The following is a 25,698-nucleotide window of genomic DNA, read 5'->3' as shown; positions in this document are numbered from 1 at the left end:
AAACAACAATTCTAATAAAAAGAATAAAAATAAATTGAGATGAATCCTTCCCCTTTTACAAACATTCATTCAATCAATTTAAATAAATTGAAATGAATCCTTCCCCTTTTACAAACATTCATTCAATCAATTTAAAGAGAATCAATGCACCCAAAAACACATAGCCTAGAGCAATTTAGAGAGATCACTCGACTTAAAGCTGAACTAACTGCAAAAAACACGATGCCTCTTAAAGCTGAGCAGCTTTACCTCATATTACAGATAGTAAAGGTTGCCACTAGCTCTAAAGTTAAAGAAACATGATACTGAGGTTAATGAAAAAGAAGGGCTGCTCAGAAAATTTTGAAAGCACCGACATTTTATAGCTGACATTGCACTAAATTGTTATTACTCGACCAAAATAAAGGGATCAAAACAGCTTACATTGCAATTTGATGAGGTACAGCCCACCAACAATACTTTCCAAAATTTTATTTCTATTTCATTCGAATCTGCACATAATATTCTGTAACTATGTTCAATTGGGTATTCAGATCCAACCTCAATGCCTTGGCCTCCTATATTCTCTGAGCAGAAACCAAGGCATGAAGCAAACACAATGACCCATTTTCTGAAAATGGAAATAGAATTACACAATGTATTGAGAAAGTGTGCAGCCATAGCAGACCAACCAGCCACGAAAGCTAGCTTTTACAATCAAATTTCAGGCTGTCTTCCAGGTAAAATCACACTCAAAAAATTTTAATTGCTCCCTACTAAGATACGCGTATAAACATAAGGCTGAAAGCCCATTGCTACATATAATAGACATCGGCTGTGACAATAGAGGGCGCGCAGATAGCTGCGTCCCCTCTGGTGCTGCATCCGGAAAGGCCAATTTCGAAATTTGGAGAACCCATTGAAACCATTTCATTTCATAGAAATCCGTCAGAAGAATCAGATATTAATAAGCACCACAAATGCCTCTGCCAGTTTCCAATGCAACTTCCTTTGTACATATTCTCTAACTGTAGAGCCAAGAAAAGCAGAAGAAAAAAACAGGGGAAAAACAAATCTTAACCGGTGCAGCCTGTGAGACTCGATCATGTGCCTAGCGGTGGTGCGAGCTGAGGTGCTGTGAGATGTGTGCCAAGGACTGCAGGTTGCATTTGACGATTGTATCGACGAACAAACATGTCTCCTCTTTAGTATTTCCATGTGGCACATCCACCACGTAGGATTCGATCACAATGGTCACGGGCTTCCCATTTATTGGCCTCTCGTGCAGAGTGGTAACGGATCGATAATTACTGAGCCTGTGCTCGCCTCCCACGATGCTGAAGCTAAAAATATGCCGCTCTTCGTCCAGAATCTCCAGTCGCTCAGTGCTGGTGGCCGCAGGGAGACCTGACACAACTCGAACCTCTCTCAGGCAGCCGACCTTGAGATCCCCGGGCATGAAGCAATTTCGGACAAAGTGCTTATAAATTTGAGGCTCGTCGAATCTTCGAACCAGCGACCAGACAACGCTTACCGGCGCCTCCACTCGCTGTACCACCACAGATGAGCACCTGCACTCTCTTCCCCCATCATGTGAATGAGAATGGTATCGCCCCACCATCTCCTGCAGCCATTCCCCATATCCTTCTTCCCCCTGCAAGTACTGCACGGCGCCCGTCTTGCTAATTTGTTTCGACCCGCCCGACGATCTGGAGCTCGGCTCCTCCTTGTCAGTACGTACCGAGATCAAATCCCGCGATGACCTCCAAACATCCGGACGCTGCGATTGATACATCATTGCCGCAGATTTTTCCCCCGACCCCAAATTAAACACAACGCAGACAGATACCTCTTCCTGAGAATCGAACCCGAGCCTGCCACTGCGCAATATCACTTGTAAACTCTTCCCCAATATCAACCCGAACCTGTCACTCAGCAATCACTTGAGTAAAATCATTCACAATTCTGCAGTTTGGGAACCGGCTCTCCCAGCTCATATAAACCAGCAAGCCCAGTGATGGAGCGAGCGCGAAATAAGACTGTATTTGACCCTTATGGAATTCGATCCTGCAACCTCCTGGAAAATGTCTGAGCGCAATCCGACGAGAGGAAATGTTCCGTTTCTCTAGAATCTTGGCTCTACTCTAGTTTTAAATTTGCAAACACCGACATAGCATATGCCCATCCATCCATCCATGAGTCATGCACATCACATACATATCATGATCCATGACATCTCATTTCCTTTCATTTTCATTTTCATTTTTTTATTATTCTGTTTTCAAATTGCAAGGTAGTTGCACTTTCCGGTGCTCTCCGATTTATGTATATATACTTTATAAGCTAAATTTCCAATTTAAACGCTTTAACTTGCCTTCCACGCTTTCAAATATAAAATCGCTATTTTTCACGAGATTAGAATTGGCGTGGTATAATGGGTACTTACTTGGACGATATTTTTTTAATAATAGAATTAATGTGGGGAAAGATCATTTATCAGTAGGTTTTTTTTTCAAAAAAGGAATCCTCCGGGAATCTTGCTTTGATTTAGTTATTAAGACTGGATCAATGCTTAATCACTTGAAATTACACCCAGATGATTACATTCTTATCATCAAAACTTATAAATTATAAATTAAAAAATAAACAAATAATAAAATTAAAAAAACATTTGCCATTAGGGTAGATATTTTTATAAAACTCCATAGATCTAATTAAAAATAAATAAATAATATACTATTTTAACAATTTTGAAATTACATGATGGTAAAAAAACATATGAATGTAAATATACACCTGTAAAATTTTCATTTTAATTTATTATTATTATTATTATTATATATTTATTTTATTTTCAAATTTATGTAAAAATAATTATTATGAAATTTTAGAAAACCAATAATTTTAAATAGATCGTTAATGAAGATTTCTGGAGAAATGTGTCGGTGTTTAGAGTCGAGTCCTTGAAGATGGGTGAAAGGTTCACTCCGAAAATCCTCATTAACAACAATTTAACCATTGGGGAAACAAATTGTACACCAAACCTCAAACTCACATGTCGTAATTATTTAAAATTTACTATTAATTAAAAAAATAATTTATTTTTTATATTATAAATAACATTTTTTTCTAAATAAAATTTTTCATTATTTTTAAGATTACTTTAATGAAATTTTATAGAATATTAATTTCTATTCCTAAAAATTTCATTATTAACTACAACATCTACAATGGTATAAGAAATATACATTATAGATTTTATAGTCACTATATTTAATATATTTTAAAATTTTATTATTACAGAATTTTATAATTATATTCCAATATTTTTAGATTTATTTTTTTAAAGGAAGTTTGAATGATCTAATATTTCAAAAAGGCACTCTACCTATAATAAGAATAAAAGCCGATATTTAATAATAAGACATAAATCAAGTAAATATAAAGAAAAACTAAATTAATAACAATAATTTGATTTCTCTTTAGTATATTGGGTTGATTTGAAAATTAGGTGGGGAAGATAACAATTATCTTTTCAACGAATTGACTTATAGACCTAGTTGATGTGCTTGAGAGAAAGAAGGAGATTTGGGTCTATTGCTTGAGTGGTTGGAAGGAGAACCATTATCCCCCCACCAAAGTTTAAACAACACATATTACATGTTCTCTCTTTGTGAACTAATTGTTGATTGGAGGTAGGAAAGTACTAGCAACCTCATTCTTGGTTATAGGCTTGACAATGATCAAACTTGTGTGGTTGAAAGGAGAAATGCAATCCTTCCCACTTGGGTTAAAATCTCACTTATGATGTATTCACTCTTTATGAACCTATTATTGATTAGGGTTATCAAGGTACTAATGATGTCATTCTTGCTTATGGGCTTGAAGGTGGGAAGAGATATTACATCTACACACATGGAAACACACAAACCAAGGGAAATATCATAGAGAAACCCAACAAATGTAAGAAAATTGGGGATCTTGAGTGGTTAAGAGGAGAAATGTTATCCTCCACCACAAATTCAAATATTGATTATGACATGCCTTCTCCTCATGAGATAATTGTTGAAATATGGCTGAAAATGTATGGATGATCTCATTATTCCTTATGGGTTCCATAGTGGTGTAGCTTAGGTATTTGAGAGGAGAAATCCTACTCTCCCCCTCCTAGGTTCAAATCTTGTTTATCGCATGTTCAGTCTTCATGAGCCAATTGTTAAATAAGGTTGGAAAGGTAGTAGTTATCTCATTTTCGCTTATGGTCTTAAGGTTTAGATGATATGTTACATACATACACAAAAAAAAATGAAGAAATATTTGTTGAGAAACCAAAGGGATGCTTCCCCATTTTCATGAATGGCAACCCTACTAAACATCTCAAAGTCAATTAGTGCACCTTTTTAGAAATTATTGCATACCTATAAGATTTAAAATATAATGGAAAAGTAATACAATATCAATTGAGAAAAAAGGGAAACGAATAATATAGAAAATCAATTAGAACATTCATGTGTAGAAAATAAACCATACAAAGATGAATGAATGAGGTTAATTAGAATATAATGCAATTCAATGCAATATATAAGTATTAACCATGAAACTATACTAGACATAACTACATGCAAAACATGAGGGAACTTCCATGCCAAAGTCAGGTGCACTTTCATGATGAAGCTAACTTAGATTTTGCTAGCTATGTTTAGTCAACTAGCTCATGCACTTTGATTCCTAGAAAGTAGGGCCTAAGGCCTCATAAAAAGCACATTTATTCCTAGAAAACATAATTATCGCCTAGAATTAGGTAATGAAGTATTTCTCCTAGAACTTAAGTATTTACCTAAGATAAAAGTGGAATTTCCAATGGTGGTTTATGAGCCAGTGTTTTTGGAAACACATGGTATTACATATGATGAAGCTTAAGTGTGCTTTAGCATATAGATAATTATGTATGTGAGGGTAAATGACTTTGCATGAGAAGGAGAATTGCATGTACACTAACATCCCCTTAAACCTAACTTAGGTGAGTATGGTGCATGAAAAAGTAGGGTCTTGAAAATAGGAATCCATGTTCGGTATTGAAGTACAAAAAAATGTATCCCCAAAATGTTAGGAAAGAGGGAAAACCTAGTGGGAAGAAAACTCCACTGAAAAGAGGATAATGTGGAGTAGACTAAGTAGCCTACTATGAATTAGATGTCTCCTTTACTCCTAAATGAGTCCATAAGTCTATGAACTTCTGCTTAATGAAGGGCTTAGAAAGATATGCAACATATTCCACTAAAGGATAGTAATGCAAAAACCACTAATGTAGTTCATGTGAATATCTATGCATTTGGTCCTTTGTCTATAAATTGGATTACTGGAGATTTATATAGAACTCTAATTTTCACACAATATGATTGTTAGATGGTGAAACTAGATACACAAATCTATGAAAAATATGTTGCAATCAAATAGATTTGGTTGCTACATTCCCTACACCTCTATACTTGGTCTCTACAAATGATAAGGAATAGTGGTGTACTTCCAATCTGACTAGCATATAGGACCTCGTCTAGAACTAAGAACATAGCCAAAAGTGGACGTCTAACTATGCCATGACCAATCCAATAGAAATTTGTACAACCACTAATATCTAATGTGCAATTTTCTAAATAATGAATACCAAAACTAAGAGTGCCATTAACAAACATAACAATCATTTTGGAAACTTTCCAATGTAGCTTGAGGCTCCTACATGTACCTGGGAACTACCTTGACCACATATGGGACATTAGTCCTAGAATGGTTAAGATATAGTGAATTCCCGCCAATTTTCTATACGCAGTATTGACTACCAAAGGTATGGTAGCACCATCCCCAAGCTTAACTCGAGAAAGAAAGGTTGATGTAGCTAACTTGCAATTTCTCATTTGAAACCTAGTGAGTAGATCTTAACTATGCCATCTTGATTCATGAAGAAAACCAACTAATTTCATGACTAAAATAATAGTACAACACTCTTGTATTTGTGATAAAATAATTGGCATGCAATGTAGATTTTACCAAAGTAATGGATGGTGTTGAGCACCTTGTGATTAGGAAATCATCTACATAAAGTAATACCAATAAAAAGTAGTCAATTTATATCATCATAAAAACATTTGGATCAAAATTACAAGAAAAGTATTGATATAGAAAGAAAGAATCCATCATTGCAACTGTTAGCTCTGCTATCAACTTCAGTGGTTAAAGGTCAAATATAGGACTGATGGTTGGTTTGTGCCGAGAAAGGTGCTCGTAGCAGTATCTTTTTCCTTCGTCTTTCAATTTCCTCACACTCTCTTGACCTCCCACTCTTTCTATTTACCTCCAAAGTCCTTTATAAACCCATATTCTCCTCCGCTCCCGCTTAATCCCTTGTATTTCACTGCCTCTGTTATCCTTCTAAACTCCTTGAAATCCCGTGTTTACTCTAACCCCGAGCGTTGTTGATTTCCCTCATCTAACGGTCTCTTCCTTTTCTGACCACACATTAAATATCGTGCATGTTCCCCTCCATTCGATCGTTCATCGTGCGATCGGACGGTAGTCGCAAGCCCTCTTCCCATGACCTGCCCACCTGTTAATGCGCGATCGTGGTGGTTTCCCGCTGCCACGTGTTGCAATTCTATTGGATCACATGGGGTTATACGAAAATCGCTGTGGATCTAGAGGCGGTGCGGGGAATACCACCCGCCCCCAAAACTGCCATTCTCCCGCACGTTATTCTCCGCGCGGTTTCTGCTCCCGATCACCGTCGGATCTTCCGCGTCCGGATCCGACGGCCCACATTCGCCCATCCGCTAACTCCCGATACTCCTCATCTAGCGATCTCCACCGTTAATCTGTGCGATCCGATGGTTGAGATTGGTTCTTCTGTTCAGCCTGCTCCCACCATACTTCCTGTATCACGCCCGACTGCTCTCTGCTACTGGAGAAGGAAGGAGGCCAGCTACTTGTACCCTGCGTAATAAAGCTTCAACAACTGCAATTAAGCAATAGCTTGGCTGAAGGACAAAAAGGACACTCTCGAGCAGTTCAACCATTTATCAGTGATGGAGCATGTTCCATATTATACACCACCTGCTCAGAGGAGGATTGCAGAGTACCAGAGAAAGGTCGATTTGTTCATTAAGACAATCAGATCATAGCAGAGGCCCATTTCTGAGAATTAATGTGTTAGGTGGTCCATTATGACCCCTTCTCATGTAGCCCAATAGAGCAATTTTGTAATCAACCTCTATATATATCCATAAGACAGAAGGTTGATGGTCGATGAATGTTATTTTGATGTAAGATTTAACTTCTGGAGACTGTAACTACTGTGATACCTGCAACATCTGGTCTTCATTTTCAGCTAATGCAAACTTCTTTTGTTGTTAATTTCTCACTTTCCACTTCTTATTTGTTCCAGGCTATGCCTGTTATGCATTTATTCATGTGTTGTAGATGTTTATCATTAGAGGGGCTTTCATCCCACCTCTGTGTTAGAATCTAGCTTGTATCATTGAATATGTATGCAAGTTTCTATTGTTTTAATGCTAGAGAGTTGTCATCCTGTCTGTGCATTAGGAAATGGATTTACAGACCTTTAAACTGGTTGCAGCTGGCCATCACAGGGTCCTTTGCATCTACTGGTGTGATCAATATTCTCCATCATCACATTTTCCTTAAACTACGAGTAATTGGTGGTCTAAAGCCTTGTAGTCTGGGGGTGTTCACCCATGTCTCGGGTTAGGCATAGTAGAAGTGGTTATCTAGCTTGAATATGCAGCATTTCTTTCATTCATCCACCATTTTTCCAAAATTTTTGTTGAGTTTGTGATGTTCCCGAGCATCTCTGATATACAACCTAGGAGAGTTTCTTGGGGTGATAACATTAATTGGCGCCATTGTCGGGGAGAGGAGAATTGAAGCTCATCTTCCCTAGGAGAATGACACAGCTTCAAGCTTTGATGATAGACAAGGTTTGAACACAGTTTTTGGTTGTAATCATTTATCTGGTGACTCCACTGGAGGAAGACCAACTATTGGCGACTCCACATTGAAGTTCTGGTGCAGTTGGTGAGGCATGCTCAGAGAAATCCTTAGAAACCATCAGCTCAACCAGTGCCTGATCCTGAGAAGATCATTAAGCAGAAGAAAGTCTCATAGAAAGGAGCATCAGGACCAGGTAAGCCTTATAAATTCCATGTATCTCTGTTAGTGAAAGTCACCCTCAGAGATTCATAAAGCTCCTTAGTCATTCATTTCCCTTTTGAACCTCAGTATAAAAAGCACCCATGTTGTCCATCATATTCCTCTGTTTCTGTCATTCTTTTCATTGATCCATTCCACTCAGTCTACCAGTATCCTTCCATTTGCCTCAGTCATGGCAAGCCAGCAAGCCCTCACAAAGATAGAAAGAATAATTGCTGCTAGGTATGGACCCCTGGTCTTGCCTGTCCCTTTGAATGCCATGCCTGCAGGAGATTATCAAGAATTTATGCCAAAGTTTACTGGTGCAGAAGGAGTAACAACTGAAGAGAATTTAGAGGCCTTTTATAGCTATGCTGATAACCTAGATATCAATGAAGAGGATGTCTGGATGAGGGTTTTTGTCTAAAGCCTAGATGGGGAAGCTAGAAAATGGTTTAGAGAATTACCCCCTAGGTCTATTGCAGACATTGAGGCCTTAGATGATGTGTTTTTAAAGTACTAGGGAAATAATAAAGATCTGCTCTTTTATCACACTGAATTTGGGAACTTGCAGAGAAAAGATGGTGAACTGCTGTCTGATTTCAACATCAGATTCAATCATATGTACAACAGAATGCCAGCTGAAGTCAAGCCCACCCCTACTTCTGCCATGATTACTTATGCCAATGCCTTTGATTCTTAGTTCTGCCTACTGTTAAGAGAAAGAAGATGTACTTCTTTGGCTGATATGCAAGCTGCAGCCTTTGAAGTAGAAGCAAACATTATTGCTGCAGAAAGACTCGAAGGTGATGATGAAAGGAGAAGACAGGGAGGTGAATCCTCATCATCCTATGATTCTGAAATAGATGAATTAGCTAGGATGATTGAGTTTTTAGCCTCTGAAGTTTCCAAACTAAAAGCTGAGCAGTATTCTGAAGAAGCAGGAGTTCCTTGTGACTTTTCTCTTCCAAAGCCAAATCCATATAGAGGAACATAGGAGTAGATGCAGATTTTGCAAAGAATAACATTACAAATGAAGATAAAGGGGTAAGGCCCCTTTTACAAAATATAGTCATGAAAGAAGAGCTGTTTGAAGAAGAGGAGGAGGTCCATGGTTTGGACGGTAAGGGCAGGGCACCTCTCCTAACCAGGGCTGCTTATGAAGAAGCATTATCTAGAGGCACTGCTTGTCAGTTTGTTGTACCTGCAGAACAACAAGCTTATTAGCAGCAGCAACCAGCAAAATGTCCCTTCATCCTCAAAGAATCTGAGCCTGAAGCCAACTCATCTTCACATGGCTATCTAGATCTGCAAATTAGCCAGCCTGCTATCATCCCCGGCCCAATATTCAAAAAGGGAAAGTAAAGCTCCCCATCATCTTTTGTCCCTCTACCTGCTCAAGTGACAATCCCTCAAAGTTGCCCCTGAACTCTGAGGCAGAACAAAATTCAAAGCTCAAGGCTAAAACTGATCATCTCAGTCTTGATATTCTAAAACCTACTCAGATGGCCTCCACACAGAATGAAAAGGCAGCTTATTAGATGACAGGGGAAGAGGATGCACAGTTTTGGGAATCCTCCTTGGATGAAGATTGTTCAAAGCAAGACACTGGGGAAGATGAGGTCTCTGTGTCCTCCACACATGAACACATTGGTGCACCTATTGTGCAGGCCACAGGTGACAAAGATAAGTACACAACAGCCATGATTATTCAGCAGGTGTACAAGGGCTCCCATGAAGAACGTCCAAGGAGGAAAATACACAGAAGGGAAATGAAATTTGATCAATATCTACCTCTTAAGCTGAAATGTCCTGAATTGTTTGAGGTAGATGATCAAATCAATCCTGTTTTGCAGCTCTATGATGAAGGGGCCGAGAGTAGGAGAAACAATTTTGATGGCCTATTAGTTGGCCATTTTTTGAGTTTTTATGTTGTTTAAGGTCATTTGGCCTTAATGATTGTAAGCATTTTCTTTTACAGGTTTTAGTGTAGACCTAGTTTGACTCCATGCCTAATGGATACTAGGCACTGTTTTTAAGCTGGTTTTGCATGAAGGCATTGGTCTGCAGTTCTTGAGACCTCACAGGGAGGATCTCATCCCCAGAAGGATCCAGTGTTAGCTCTACTATCAACTTCAGTGGTTAAAGGTCAAATACAGGATTGATGGTTGGTTTGTGCCGAGAAAGGTGCTCGTAGCAGTCTCTTTTTCCTTCCTCTTTCAGTTTCCTCACACTCTCTTGACCTCCCACTCTTTCTATTTACCTCCAAAATCCTTTATAAAGCCATATTCTCCTCCGCTCCCACTTAATCCCTTGTATTATGCTGCCTCTGTTATCCTTCTAAACTCCTCAAAATCCCGTGTTTACTCTAACCCCAAGCATTAAGCTTTCGCAGCCGTTGATCACCCTCATCTAACGGTCTCTGCTTTTTCCACCCTCACATTAAATATCGTGCATGTTCCCCTCCATCCGACCGTCCGTCGCGCGATCAAACGGTAGTCACAAACCCTCTTCTCATGACCTGCCCACCCGTTAATGTGCGATAGCAGTGGTTTCCCACTACCACGTGTTGCAATTCTATTGGATCGCATGGGGTTATACGGAAACTGCTGTGGGTCCAGAGGCGGTGCAGTGAGTACTGCCCGCCCACGAAACCGCCATTCTCCCGCGCATTATTCTCCGCGTGGCTTCCGCTCTCGATCACTGTCGGATCTGCCACGTCCAGATTCGACAGCCCACATTCGCCCATCTGCTAACTCCCAATACTCCTCATCTAGCGATCTCCACCATTAATCTGTGTGATCCGACGGCTGAGATTGGTTCTTCTGTTCAGCCTGCTCCCACCATACTGCCTGTATCACGCCCGACTGCTCTCTGCTACTGGAGAAGGAAGGAGGCCAACTACCTGTACCTTACGTAATAAAGCTTCAACAACTGCAATTAACCAACAGTTTGGCCAAAGGACAAAAAGGACACTCTTGAGCAGTTTAATCATTTATCAGTGATGGAGCATGTTCCATATTATACGCCACCTACTCAGAGGAGGACTGTAGAGTACCAGAGAAAGGCCGATTTGTTCATTAAGACAACAGATCGTAGCAGAGGCCCATTTCTGAGAATTAATGTGTTAGGTAGTCCATTATGACCCCTTCTCGTGTAGCCCAGCAGAGCAATTTTGTAATCAACCTCTATATATATCCAGAAGACAAAAGGTTGATGGTCGATGAATGTTATTCTGATGTAAGATTCAACTTCTGGAGACTGTAACTACTGTGATACCTGCAGCGTCTGGTCTTCATTTTCAGCTAATGCAAGCTTCTTTTGTTGTTAATTGCTCACTTTCCACTTCTTCTTTGTTCCAGGCTGTGCCTGTTATGCAGTTATTCATGTGTTATAGATGTTTAGCATTAGAGGGGCTGTCATCCCACCTCTGTGTTAGAATCTAGCTTGTATCATTGAATATGTATGCAGGTTTCTGTTGTTTTAATGCCAGAGAGCTGTCATCCTGTCTGTGAATTAGGAAATAGATTTACAGACCTTTAAACTAGTTGCAGCTAGCCATCACAGGGTTCTGTGCATCTGCTGGTGTGATCAGTATTCTCCATCATCACATTTTCCTTAAATTGTGAGTAATTGGTGGTCTAAAGCCTTGTAGTCTGGGGGTGTTCACCCATGTCTGGGGTTAGGCATAGTAGAAGTGGTTATCTAGCTTGAATATGCAGCATTTCTTTCATTCATCCACCATTTTTCCAACATTTTTGTTGAGTTTGTAATGTTCCCGAGCGTCTCTGATATACAACCTAGGAGAGTTACTTGGGGTGATAACAGCAACCAATAAAAATGTGTCATTGTATTTTAACCCATAAACCTATGAGAAGGCCTTACGAGTCTTCTCAATTGCCTCCTAATTACTTAGTAGATAAATGAGAAACTATTAATTTAATTGTTAATCTAATGTTCATATGGAACATGCAAGTCACACATAATATATGCTAGTACATCATGTTAAGTGCTAATGAAGTTGAAGTATTCCAAATGAATGTCATAGAGCAAGATATTAAAGTTCTTTCACAAGCCACCATGAAAACCAAACAACACTTGCAAAATTGATTGAAATGGCATACTTATACCTAGTCATGGGGGCTTCCCTAGGGGAGAAATATTATATCATGTGGGTTCATAATGGGCGATTATTGGCTTTGTGGGGCCCGACCCAAGTTCAATGTTAGTTAGCCAAACAAATCCCTACACTACTGGCCCTTTCGGCATCATCCCGTGGAGCGCGGACCGAAGTCTCACCCGAAGCAGTATGGGGGGGTGCTAGAAGCAAGTTTCTGCACTGTGAGATGGTAGTGATGTTGATTTATACCCTCTGTTCCTACTTTCGTGCAAGTTGGTAAGCTTTTAGGGCTCTGTCAGTCTACCCCTTTATTCTGTCCTTCAGTACCTTCATGAAGGTGTACGATTGACCTTCGCGTAGCCCTAACCCGCGATCCAGGTACTTTCGCGATGCTATGACAGCGTATTGTATAAGTTCCCAAGTTATCTTAAGTGTTTTACTTATCTTACTAAACAATCCTAGTTAGCGCCGCATAAACTAATATTCTTACTTGCGTTCAATTAACCAATATAATCACATATATTCACGCATCACATAAACATTATAAATTAAACCCAAAATGCAATATAACTAGATGCATTAACAGGAAATAAATACACAAAATTTGTAGAATACTTCTCTTTATTGATATCTTCAGTTTAATACAGACTCTATCCGCCTTGTGCACACAACTGCAAGGGTCCATGCACTTAGTTGCAGACTTCCACCCTAGGCCTCTCCGCACTCAGCTATGGACTTCCACCCTAGGCCTCTGAACACTCAGCTGCAGAGCCTCTACCTACGTTAAGACCCAAAATATTAAGACTTCTCTACCAAGACTCCAAAACTTATCTTCTCACTCCACTACTTAGAGCTTACTTACTTAGCTCCTTTTTATACAATCCCATAGTCCACAGACCATGGGTGGATCTTTACAATAGACTTTACACTTTACAAAATAAGGCCGGACAACCCTTTATGACTCTTGACACCTTCATGCTCCACGACCACAAAATGCAGAGACTTTACAGCTTTATTAGAAAATTTGTCCTAAAACATGGGCTTTTAGCCCCAAAACTATCCTTGGGGGAACCCATTCCCAATAGGCCCCCAACACAAACGTGGTGACTCTCCCTCAAGTCACTCTGCGGGTGCCGAGATCTTGGTGCGAAGACCTCCCAGCTCAACCTGTATGACCGCAACCTTGGCAGCGCACTGTGCGGCTATCTACTTTGCTTCTTCAACCAACTGCACTGTTGTTGGTCCTGACCTGTCAGCTTGAAGCCTCTGCTGAGTTTCTTGTAGATTAGAAAGCTTGCCTTCAATAGAGACCGTGACCGAAGAAGCCTCATCCAACTAGGGCTTCAAGCATGCCTTCAGCACTGCCTCGTGTTGCGCTGCATCTACCTGCTCTTTCAATTACTTGGCCTCCTACAGCTTCGCCATTCTCTACGTGAGAGAGACGATTCACACTATACCTTTTACTTCGTCATAGCACGAATGCAGTTCTCGTGCTTCTGTCTCTAGCCACTGTACATTAGGGTCCTCATGCAGGCTCGTCAGGACCTCGAACGAATGTTCAAAAAGTTGTGTGCAGTCTGCTACTGCACTATCTACCACCACTATCACCTCTGTGACAGTGGTTGTACGCTACTCCTTTACTTTTGGTGGAGTTGAAGGCTGGGCCTTCAACTGTAGATCTGCAATCTGTAGGTTCGGCTCTAGTTGAACCATAGCCAATTTTGTCCGAGCATCCTGCACCGTTGTAGCCAGCTTGCGGACACACACCTCAACCGGTTCTTCCTTAGGAATGGCCAACTCTAGGACCATTTAGCATGCCTCCTCGATAACTTGAACGATATGCTTCTTTCAGTCAGTTACCTCGGTCACAGTGGTGATGGCAGAGTCTCACTATAGTTCCATTTGTTCATTATTAATCCTCTACTCATTGATCACCTGTAAAGCGCGGTGTTCGCGGGCCCTTAGCTCTGTGATCACTCCATCCTATAGTAGGTGGAGTGCCTCGCCAGGGAGCACTGCCAAGTTCAACCCCACTCCCTTGAGGGAATTGATAATGGGTCTGTTAGTTTCATTCTCTGTGGTCAGTGCTCTATCCGAAAGCACTACCGCGCTAGATACCTTTGCATGCAGCATCTCAACAGCTTCTGAAGTGCCAATAGCGAGGATGGTGGACACCGTGCCAACCTGTGATGCACAGGTCTACAACTCCTGCAAACCTGTCTGGATGGTCCCCAATAGTAGTTTTTGCTGCTTCTCGAACTACTGTAGTGCCTCCATGGTGACATCCTACACCGTGTCTCCAATGTCATGCAAATCGCCCTCTGTGAGGGTGATTGGATCCAGCGACGCTTTTGTGGCCTTGGATTTCTTCCTCGACCCTACTTTCTCTTGTTCCCTTGGATGCTTGATGCGGTCCGATGTCGTCTCTGGGTCCGCACCATGCTGCTCTATTTGCTTGTCCATTTCTTCCTCTATGTCAGGCGAAGGTGACCTCGCGCCTTTATTAGAGCCATGCTCTGTTCCACCTGTCTGCTTGGCGGCATCGCGCTCTGCTTGGGTCTTGTCGGCAACCTTCTTCTTCCTCTTCTCAACCAGCTGTGCCATCTTGAGCTTGCCTCCTCCATTTTGCACTGCACGGCGGACTTTCTTGACCCCACCACCAAGTCCAAGGAAGTGCACCATTCTACAGGCCAACGATCAAGTACTGCATCAATTGCATCGTCCATTTCCAAGTAAGGCAAGTCATACCATGTCTGCGTAGGGTCCTTCTGTGCCCTAATTGATACCCAGTGAAAGTTTGCCTTGAACTCTGGATACCCCTATAGTTTGTCAAACACAGTATGTGACAATCGTGGTTTACGATTGATAGCCATGCAGATGTCCATCTCCATCAAGATCCATAAGATATTGTTGTCTTTGATGCGTTGAGCATCCTTGGTTGCCCACAGCAAAGCGTACTTCGCTGCTTTTGGCAGGTACGGTGCCACCGAGGGGAATTGACTGTCTTCTGGCAGCTCCCAGGCTACCAGCACAATAGACAGTAAGAGCCACGCATAGTGGAAGGTCTTGTTGAGCTCCTGTGCCTCGTGGTAGTTCGCAAGGAACTAACCGCAGAGATAGTGTGCCCAATTGAACTGGACTACTTTGGTGCATTGGGCTATAAGAGAAATGACTCGTGCCGACACTTCATCTGTGTGACACTTCCTCATAGCCTTTCCTACCAAAATATGTGTAGCCACCTTGACTCTAGGGTCGCAGATACTCGAGATAGAATAGCCTCGTGACTTCTTCATGAGCTTGAATTTCTCCTTCATGGCCTCTGTGAGGGCCTACTTGCCACCTTTTCAGCCAAACATCATGGCTGGATTTTCCCATGTGTAGGGCAGCCGTGTGGTCCCATGGATCAATCTGTTGGTGATGGGTATTTTCTCCTCCAGCCAGAGACACCCATCGTGCACCAAGCATAGCAACTGCTTGATGACCAATACTATAATGTGGGGTGCAATTGTAGTGTGACACCCATAGCAGGTTGAGCAGACCTGCCTTGGCTACTCCCCTGAGCCATTTTCGTGGTTCCAATGCAGTCATCTCAGTGGTTGTGTCAATAATGCGGCGCATTAGCTACTCTGTCGCTAAGTGCAAGAACTTCTCATGGTCAGCTAAGTCCCAATCTTCTAGTTTTAACAGAGGAACCCACCCTAAGTGCGGTCCCCGAAAGGAAATCTCGTCTGGTAGTAGAAGTGTTTGCAAGGGGACCTTTGTCTCATCAATGTCCTTTAGTACCTTGGTCTTGTACTTGCGCGGAGGGATGTACTCGGGAAACTTAGCGATAGGGTTAGCACCCTGGACTTCAACTTCCTCCACTTCTACTACTAAGTCCTCGTCATCCATTGATATGTCCTCAATTTCTTCCTCCCCCAGCTCCAGGTTAATGGCTTTGTCCTCCCCCTATGCGGTAGGCTTGTCCTTCAGTGGGTTTCTTCTCGGCGATGCACGCACCGGTATCACAGCCTGCTTGCCCTTCTTATCATTCGCACTCTCCTTGGTTGGGGTCAGCTTCGGTCTAGGTGTTCATGGTGATTTGGGAACTTCAGCTAATACCTCTACAAGCTCTGGAGCAACTCCCTCTGCCTCCCAAACAACTTCTGGCACAACCCCCTCGGCTGTCACTGCTTCCCCAATATTTACAATTTCTGCCAGTGTTGACATGACGCTATTCAACAGTTCTTGGTAGTTTTTCAAACACCGAACTTGCTATCAGAGCTTCAAAGAATTCACGGTTCATGTGCACCTGAGAGCTCAACAACTCAGTTCTAAAAATGCCAAGTGTTTTTCGCTGGGAAACCACCTATAATTTATAGGGCATTTTGAATTCAAATTTGACCGTTCCCCCCACATTTGGTTCATTAACATCGGATTGGAAATAGATTTCAAACGATATTACCCATAAATTTCATCTTAAATGTTGGCCACCCGCTCCTTTTGGCCACATTTATACTGTCACATCATGAACAATGACTTTAACGATCACTTTCTGGCTGACCTGTGCAATTTCTCCCTAGGTAGCACAGCTCCCTTCGCACTGTCATGAACCTTGTGACATTTCCTCATCCCGCACAATCATCCAATCGTGCAGTTCCCCAACACAAGTAGTGTGGTTTATAGTCCCATGCCTCCTTTCAGCTACCTGGAGTGCTAAGACTATGTTACCCTCATATAGTCACCTGGCTGGATCACTGGTGTATGGCTTCAATCGGCTACCATTGACCTTATTGGCTTGTGGGGGCTTGACCCAGGTTCAGCATTAGTTAGCCAAACAAATCCCTACACTACTGGCCCTTTCAGCATCAGCCCACGGAGCACGGACCGAAGTCTAACCCGAAACAGTATGGGGGGATGCTGGAACCAAGTTTCCGCACCCTGAGATGGTCGTGATGTCATTTTATTCCTTCTATTCCTACCTTCGCGCAGGTCACTTAGTTCTGAGGCTCTGTCTACCTAACCCCTTATTCCTCCCTACGATACCTCCGCGAAAGGGTGTGACTGACCTTCGCGTAGCCCTGACCTTCAATTTAGATACATTTTCATTGCTAAGGCAGCGTATTGCTCATATTGTAAAGTTATATTAAGAATCTTTCCTATTTTATTAAGAAATCATAGTTAGCATCACATAAGCAGATATTTGTATTTGCGTTCAGTTATCCAACATAGTTATACACATTCGTGCATCACATAAGCATTATAAAGGAAAGTCATACATAATATGACAAGATGCATTAATGGAACAAAGACACAGAATTTGCAAAATACTTCTCTTTATTGATATCTCCAAGCGATTATAGACTCTATCTGCCCTGTGCACACAACTACAGGGGTCCGCGCACTCAGTTGCGGACTTCTACCTTAGGCCTCTGCGCACTCAGCTACAGAGCCTCTAGCTACGCTACGACCTGAAACTTAGACTTCTTACTTCAGAGCTACGACTCTTTGACATGATATGACTCTCAAACTACTTAGAGCTTAGCTCCTTTTATACAATCCCATGGTCTGCGGACCATGGGTAGATCTTTTACAATTAACTTTACTTTACAAAACTAAGGGCAGACAAACCTTTATGTATTATGACACCTTCACTCCATGACCACAAAATGCAGAGTCCTTACAAGTTTATTACAAATTTTGATCAAAACATGGGCTTTTACCCCAAAACTATCCTTGGGGGATCTCACTCCCAATAGGCCCCCAACACAAGCATTGCGACTCACACTCGAGTCACTTGGTAGGCACGGAGATCTTTGCATGAAGTCCTTCCAACTCGACTCATATGACCGCAACCTCAGCCGTGCACTGTGTGGCCGCCTGCTTCATGCCTTCCACTGTCTACTCGATCACTGCTCCTGCCCTGTCGGCTTGAAGCTTTTGCTACGTCGCTTGTAGAGTCGCAAACTTTCCTTCGATAGATCCTGTCACTATGTAAGCCTCATCCAGTCAGAGCTTTAGTCTTGCCTTCAACACTACTTCCTTATGTAGCATTGCATCCACCTGTTCCTTCAGCTACTTGGCTTCCTACAGCTTGGCTAGTCTCTGTGTCAGCGCGACGGTTCGCTATGTTCCCTTAACCTCATCATAGCGCTAATGTAGCTTGTGCACTTCTATCTCTAGGCATTATACATTGGGGTCCTCCTGCAAGCAGGTTAGGAGCTCAAATAACTTTTCAAACAATTGCGTACAGTTTGCTATTGCACTGTCCACTGCCGCTACTGCTTCAGTGACAGTGGTCGCCCATTGCTCCTTTACTTCTGGCGGCGTTGAAGGCTGAGCCTTCAACTGTAACTCCATGATTTGTAGGTTCAAATCCAAATCAAACCCGCACCATCTCAGTACGAGTGTCGCGCACCCCTGTGGCTAGCTTATAGATGTGTACCTCGATTGGATCCTCCTTTGGAATGGCCAGCTCTGGGACCATTCGGCATGCTTCCTCGATGACTTGCATAATGCACTTGCTCTGATTGGTTGCCTCGGTCTCAATGGCGATGCCAACATTTCTCTATAGTGCCATCTTCTTGTTGTTGATCTGCTATTCACTGATCACCTGGAGGGCACGGTGCTCACGGGCCCTCAGCTCTGCAATCACTCCATCCTGCAAGAGGTGGAGCACTTCTTATAGGAGCACTGCCAGGTTCAACCCTACACCCTTTAGGGCGCTAACAGTAGGTCTGTCAGCCTCTTTCCCTGTGGTCATTGCTCCATCAGGAAGCACTATCGCACTGGAGACCTTCACGCGTAGCATATCGGTAGCTTCTGAAGTGCTGATAGCCAGGTTGGTAGACACCGTGATAACCTGCGATGCAGGGGTCTGCAGTTCTTGTAACCCTATTTGGATAGCCCCCAAGATGATCTGTTGTTGCTACTCAAATTGTTGTAGGGCCTCCGTAGTAAAATCCCTCACCGTGTCACTGATATCGTGCAAGTCACCCTCTGTTAATGTGATGGGGTCCAGTGAGGTCTTGGTCGCCTTTCATTTCTTCCTAGGCCCTCCTTTCTCCAGCTCCCTTGGGCCCTTGATGCCAGCGTATGTCTCCTAAGGGTCTGTGTCGTGCTGTTCTGTCTCCTCCTCTATCTTAGGTGAAGGCGACCTTGCGCCTTTATCAGAGGCCTGCTTTGTCCCACCTGTCTACTTCCCTGTTTTCTGCGTGGCCTCACACTCTACCTGGGCCTTATCAGTGGCCTCCTTTTTCCTCTTTTCGGCCAGCTGTGTCATCTTAAGCTTAGCCTCCTCCTTTTTCTTCTACACGGCAGACTTGCTTCCTCCCACCACCAAGTCTATTGTAGAGTGCCACTCCACCGGCCATTAATCAAGCATCGCGTCAATGGCATCATCCATTGCTAGATAAGGCAAGTCGTACCATTTCTGCACAAGGTCCTTCTGCACCCTAATGGATACTCGATGGAAGTCTAATTTAAATTCGATGTAGCCTTGCAGGTTGGCGTACAACGTAGGCAACAATCGTGGCTTATAGTTGATGGCCATCCGGATGTTCATCTCCATCAAGATCCAAAAGATCTTGTTGTCCCTAACTTGCCATGTGTCCTTGGTCGCCCACAGCGAAGCGTACTTCATCACTTCTAGGAGGTCTGGCGCGAACGAAGGGAACTGGATGTCTCTGGCAGCTCTGACGCTACCAGCATAAGTGACAACAAGAGCCACACATAGTGGAATGTCTTGCTAAGCTCCTATGCTTCACGACAGTTCTCCAGGAACTCTCCGCGAAGGTAGTCTGACCAGTTGAACTGGACTCCTTCAGTGCACTATGCGGCTAATGTCATAACAAGTGCCGGCACCTCATCTGCGCGACACTTCCTCATCACTTTCCCTGCTAGGATCTATGTGGCTACCTTCATGGCAAAGTCACAGATGTTGGATATAGCATAACTGCGCGGCTTCTTCACTAGCTTAAATTTTTCCTTCATAGACTCTGCGAGAGCTTGTTCGCCACCTTTTCTGCCAAATATCATGGCCAGATTCTTGCCTGTATATGACAATCACGTTATGTGATGAATCAATCTATCCGTGATGGGTATTGGCTCCTCTAGTCATAGACACCCATCATGCACCAAGCATAGTAACTGCTTGATGACCAAAACTGTCATCGGGGTGCGGTTGTAGTGTGGCACCCAAAGCAGGTTGAGAAACCCTGCCTTGTCTACTCCTCGAAGCCACCTTCATGGCTCTAATGCAGTGATTCCAAAGCTCATATTAATGATACGATGCATCAGCTACTCGATCGCCAGGTGTGGGAATTTCTCGTGATCGGCCAACTCCCAGTCTTCAAGTTTTAATAGTGGCACTCACACCAAGCGTGGTCGGTCAAAAATAATTTTGTCTGGTAGTAGAGGGGTTTGCAGGGGAGTCTTACTCTCATCGATGTCCTTCAACACCTTGGTCTTGGGCTTGCGCAGAGGGACGTACTCTGGCAACTGAGTAATAGAGTCCGCACCCTGGGTTTCAACCTCCTCTACTTCAACTCCCACATCCTCATCGTCCATCGAGATGTCTTCAATGTCTTCCTCCTCTGGCTCCAAATTTAGATCTTTTCCCTTCTCCTGTGCGGTGGGCTTCAGTGGGTTTCTCCTTGGCGATGTGCACACCGGTATAGCAGGCTGCTTGCCCTTCTTGTCCTTCACGGTTTTCTTAGTTGGGGTCGACTTTGGTCTCGACGTACTCGATGATTTAGGGACCTCTGCCAATACTTCAGCCATTGCTGGAGCAACTTCCTTTGCCTCTATCTTCATTTCTGGCACCGACTCCTCTACTATTTCTTCAATATTTATAGTTTCTACGGGTGATGACATAATGCTTTCCAACAATACTTATGACATCTCTGGCAAGTATGCAAATGCTGGAGTCTCTTTCAAAGCCTCAAAGAATTCTTGGTTCATGAGTGCTTGAAAGCTCAACAACTCAATTCTCAAAATACCAAGTGTTTTTTGCTGGACAGTCACTTGTAATTTATAGGGAATTTTGAATTCAAATCCAACTGTTCCCCCCAAATTCAGTTCATTAATGTTGCATTAGTGGCATATTTTCAAGGATCTAAGCCATAAATTTCATCTTAAGTGTCGTCTGCCCACTCCATTTGGCCGCATTTCTACCGTCAAATCATGAATAGTGACTTTAACGGTCACTTTCCGGCTGACCTGCATGATTTCTCCCTTGATAGCACAGCTCCCTTCATGCTATCATGAACCCTGTGACACTTCCTTTCTTCACACAATCCCCCAATCACACAGCTCCCCAACCTGAGCAGTGTAGTTTATAGTCCCGTGCCTCCTTTCAGTTGCCTGGAGCACTAAGACTGTGGTAATCTCCTTAATGACATAGGGCCCTAACTAGTGCATCCTGAACTTCCTTGGAAATTTATCATACTTACTATCATATAACAAAACTAGGTCATTTACCTTAAAGGTGCATAGCTTAATGTGTCAATCATGCCATGTTTTTTCGCATTGCTTTTGGAACTATTGGTGAAATCCAGCTAGGAATCTATCTTCCTCAGGCTCATCTACCTATGTGAGCCTTTCCTCTAGGGCTCCATGATCCGTCATACCTGTGAGTGTTGCTATGCATAGACTAGGCACAATATATTCCATAGACATTACTGCTTCAACACCATAGACAAGCCTAAAGGGAGTCTTTCCAGTCAACTTCTTGCATGTCGTCCGATAAGCCCATAGTACCGCAGGTATGCATAGGTCCCAATCACTTCGCTAAGCATTGAAAACCTTGGTCAGCACATTCTCCAGCACTTTATTGAATGCTTCCATTGTCCCGTTAGCCTGCGGGTGATAAGGCATGCTCTTCTGGTGATATACCTGAAATTTCTTCGTCAGCACGTTGATCGTCTCATTCAGAAAGTGCGTACCACAATCACTCATCAAGATCTTTGGACAACCAAATCATGTCAGTACATACTCAAAGAGGAACTTTGCAAGCAGTCGCGCCTGTGCAATCCTTCACAAGCTGTGCCTCTGCCCAACAAGTCAAATATTCCATCATGGTGATAATGTACCTTGCTCCTGTCTTTCCTTGGGGCTGAATGGATCCCACAAAATCTATCGCCCATTTCTCAAAGGGTTGAAACGTCATCTGTGGATTCATAGGCATCTCATTCCTCCACGATGGCCTTCGAGTCCTTTGACACACATCACACGCCTTGCAATACACTTTTGAATCCTGATGGAGGGTTGGCCACCACAACCCTATGCGTAGAATCTTCTGCGTGGTCACCCTCCCTACATAATGTCCTCCTGCAGCACCCCCATGAGCATCCGTGAGGATGCTGCTTCTTTCAAGCTCAAGTACATATCATCTCAATATCTCATCAGACCCCATTTTGTATAGATTCTTAGCAATGACAAAGAAATCTGCCGCATGCACCACTAATTCCTTCTTCTGCTGCATAGTGTATCCTTCTGGGGCAGTTCCTGTCATTAGGAAGTGTATTATATCCTCAAAATTACCATTCGTGACACACACTGAAAATAGTTGTGCGTCAAGCAACCCCTCCTCCAAATTAGTGGGCTCTTCCCCTGTTTCGATGTGTGACAGATGGTCTGGTCCCACATTCAGTTGTCTAGGCTTCATAATAACCTCAAAATCATATTCTTGGAACAATAACAGCCACCTCTAGATTCTCCCCCCCAACACAGGCTTATTGACCAGGTACTTTAGCGCGGAGTGATCTGTATACATCTTAAAATTGCCTCCTAGCAAGTAGTGGCTAAACTTCTGGAGTGTGTATACCATAGCTAACCCTTCGTACTCGGTGGTGGAATAGTTATTTTCCGCCTTGGACAACCTTTTACTTGTGAATGCCATAGGATGGTCGAAGTCCTCTCCACCATCCTGTGTTAGTACTGCTCCTAGCGCTATGCATGATGCATTGATATGTACACGGAACTCCTTCTTCTAATCCAGTAAGACTAAAATCAGTGCGGTGACCATATTTTCTTTCAATACATCCAAGCTCTTCTTACAATCTTCATTCCAGTAGAACATGAAATCCTTCAACAATTTCTCCATAGGCATGGTGATCTGGGCATAGCCTTTGATAAACTTTATGTAATATCCCAAATTTCCTAGGGTAGCGAGCCCATGTTTCACACTCCTTGGCACTTCCAAGTTCAGTATCAATGTGATCTTCATGGGATCTACCATCAGTCCCTATCTGCAAACCACATGACCCACCAGGGTTCCAAAAGGAACACAAAACAATCACTTCTTTAGATTGAGCGTGATCTGGTATCTTCGATAGGTATCTAGCATCAGGCGCAAGCTTTCTACATGGAGTTTCTCCAGCCCAAACACAGTCCAATCATAAAAGTATACTTCCAGGAACTTATGAATAAACTCTTTGAACACAGCAACGACTACGTGCGAGAAAATTGCAGGCACATTCTTCAACCCAAACGGCATTACAATGTACTAGAAACAACCCCACTCAGTCGTGAGGGTTGTCTTGCTCCTATCCTCTGGCGTGATTTTGATTTGGTGATACCCAGAGAACCCATCAGTGAAGGAACATGCTTCCTAGCCACCTACATTGTCCAACACTTTATCAGTGAACAGAGTTAGGAAAGGATCATTTACGCAAGCATCATTCAACTTTCTGAGATCCATGCATATCCTTATTTCATCCTTTTGTTTCTTCTCCTGTACCACCATTGGGCTTATCCAGTCAGATTCTTCCACAGGCTCAATGATACCTGCTGCGAGCATCTTGTCTAACTCTAAGTAGACCTTCTCCTTATATTTTGGATTGAGATGGTAAGGCCTTTTCTTAACCAGCTTTGCGTCAGGCTTCAATGTGATCTTCATAACACCTAGATCCCCAATTATCCCTTTTAGATCTGTAAACTTGGTAGGGAATAAATCCTAGTATTCGCGGAGCAATTCAGTGAGCTTATCCACCATCCCATCATCCTAGTAATCTCCAATCTTCACGAGTTTGGGCTCTGCCTTCGTACCAATGTTTACTTGCTTCGTTTTCAGCGGCACGGTTATATCAGGATTCTCAACCTGTGGTCCTTCAACCTCACAGTGGCCCTCTATTTCTGGGATGTTAATCTTTTGCAGATCGTCATTCTCTTCTTCAGCAATTACATTATAGCATTCTAGCGCTTCACTCATCTGAGTAGCCCACTCAGGTTGAATCAGGTCCAAAGGATCCTATGGTATCCTAAAGATTTCTTCTTTCACCTCTTGTAGTGCCTCATCAATACAGTCAAACCTGTCTTCAAAACTGAATGTCATTATGAATCCTTTGTGCAAAATATCCCATTCACATGTACCATGGCGGAGCTCTGTTTCTACGTACCAATTCATCAAGACGACATCCAAGGTGTGATAGAGCAAGTGCACCCATTCAGGTTGGGGCTTCTCTCCATAAGCCTGAGCCCATTTGGCCAAGTGCGTGCACGGGTCATCCTACCCATCATACTTGTATTTCATTCACACCTTCGGCTTCCCAAAGCATTCCCTCATCATTCTCCTACATTCGCGCCAATCATTAAAGTTTCCCTTGTGTGTACCCCACCATCTTGCGGGCGTAGCGCGCAGTGCCCAGTCTAACTCTTGGAAGCACTGCTTTTTTAGTACCTCCCTCTTAAATGCATCCAAAAAGATATCTACATCATTTAGGCCATCATAAGTGGGTAGATTTCTTACCTCCGATGACACAGAGTGCAATGACCGGGTCATCATGTTACAACTCAGTGTAGTTACTTCATTTAACTGATTCTTCCTACGCTCCAACTCTTTATTGGAGTCCGAGGTACAAGAACTCTCGTGATCCCACATAATTCATCCATCTGCTATTAGATTCACCCATTCTTGGTCTTGCGTTGTTATCTTATAGATACACTCTAGATCATCATTGCTCTCATAATCGTGGACTGGTTCAGTATATCATGATCCTTCAGTAGGATCTAAGGGCACTATTACGCGTAGTGATTTCTTCTTAAATATCATATTTCACTTCTTTAGGTTGATTACCCTGTTCATATCAGTAGCCCAATCAATTCCCAGGAGCACAGGATAGCGGTTGTTATCGTCCACAATTTCTATTACTTTAAAGCCATCTAGCACACTCGCACCTTCAATATCTATTGTCACCCCCTGCAGCCTCCCCATGGGGATGATCTTTTGCTGATTCGCCATCCTTAGCTAAATCAGAGAACATTGCAGTGCGGGTCTCCCCATTCTTTCCCAAGTCTACTTCAGTAAGACGTTTGCATCTCACCCCAGGTCCAAAATAACCTAATCCATTTCATACTCTCCTATCTGCTTCGTTAGTCTCATTTCCTGCCTCGTCCTTGTTTCATGCCTACCAAGCTTACGT

General features: G+C 42.8%; 1 pseudogene; it reads right to left on the bottom strand.

Annotated features, from left to right (window-relative positions):
* Positions 1-419: 419 nt before the first annotated feature.
* On the bottom strand, positions 420-2,098 carry LOC149193605 (abscisic acid receptor PYL9 pseudogene; annotated as a pseudogene).
* Between the last annotated feature and the right edge of the window lie 23,600 nt (positions 2,099-25,698).

This window comes from Pinus tabuliformis, chromosome 2_2 (assembly GCF_031772625.1).
Source record: "Pinus tabuliformis cultivar Carrire ecotype Pingquan chromosome 2_2, CPIR1, whole genome shotgun sequence".
NCBI lineage: Eukaryota > Viridiplantae > Streptophyta > Pinopsida > Pinales > Pinaceae > Pinus > Pinus tabuliformis.
This window is presented reverse-complemented; position numbering and strand designations above follow the sequence as displayed.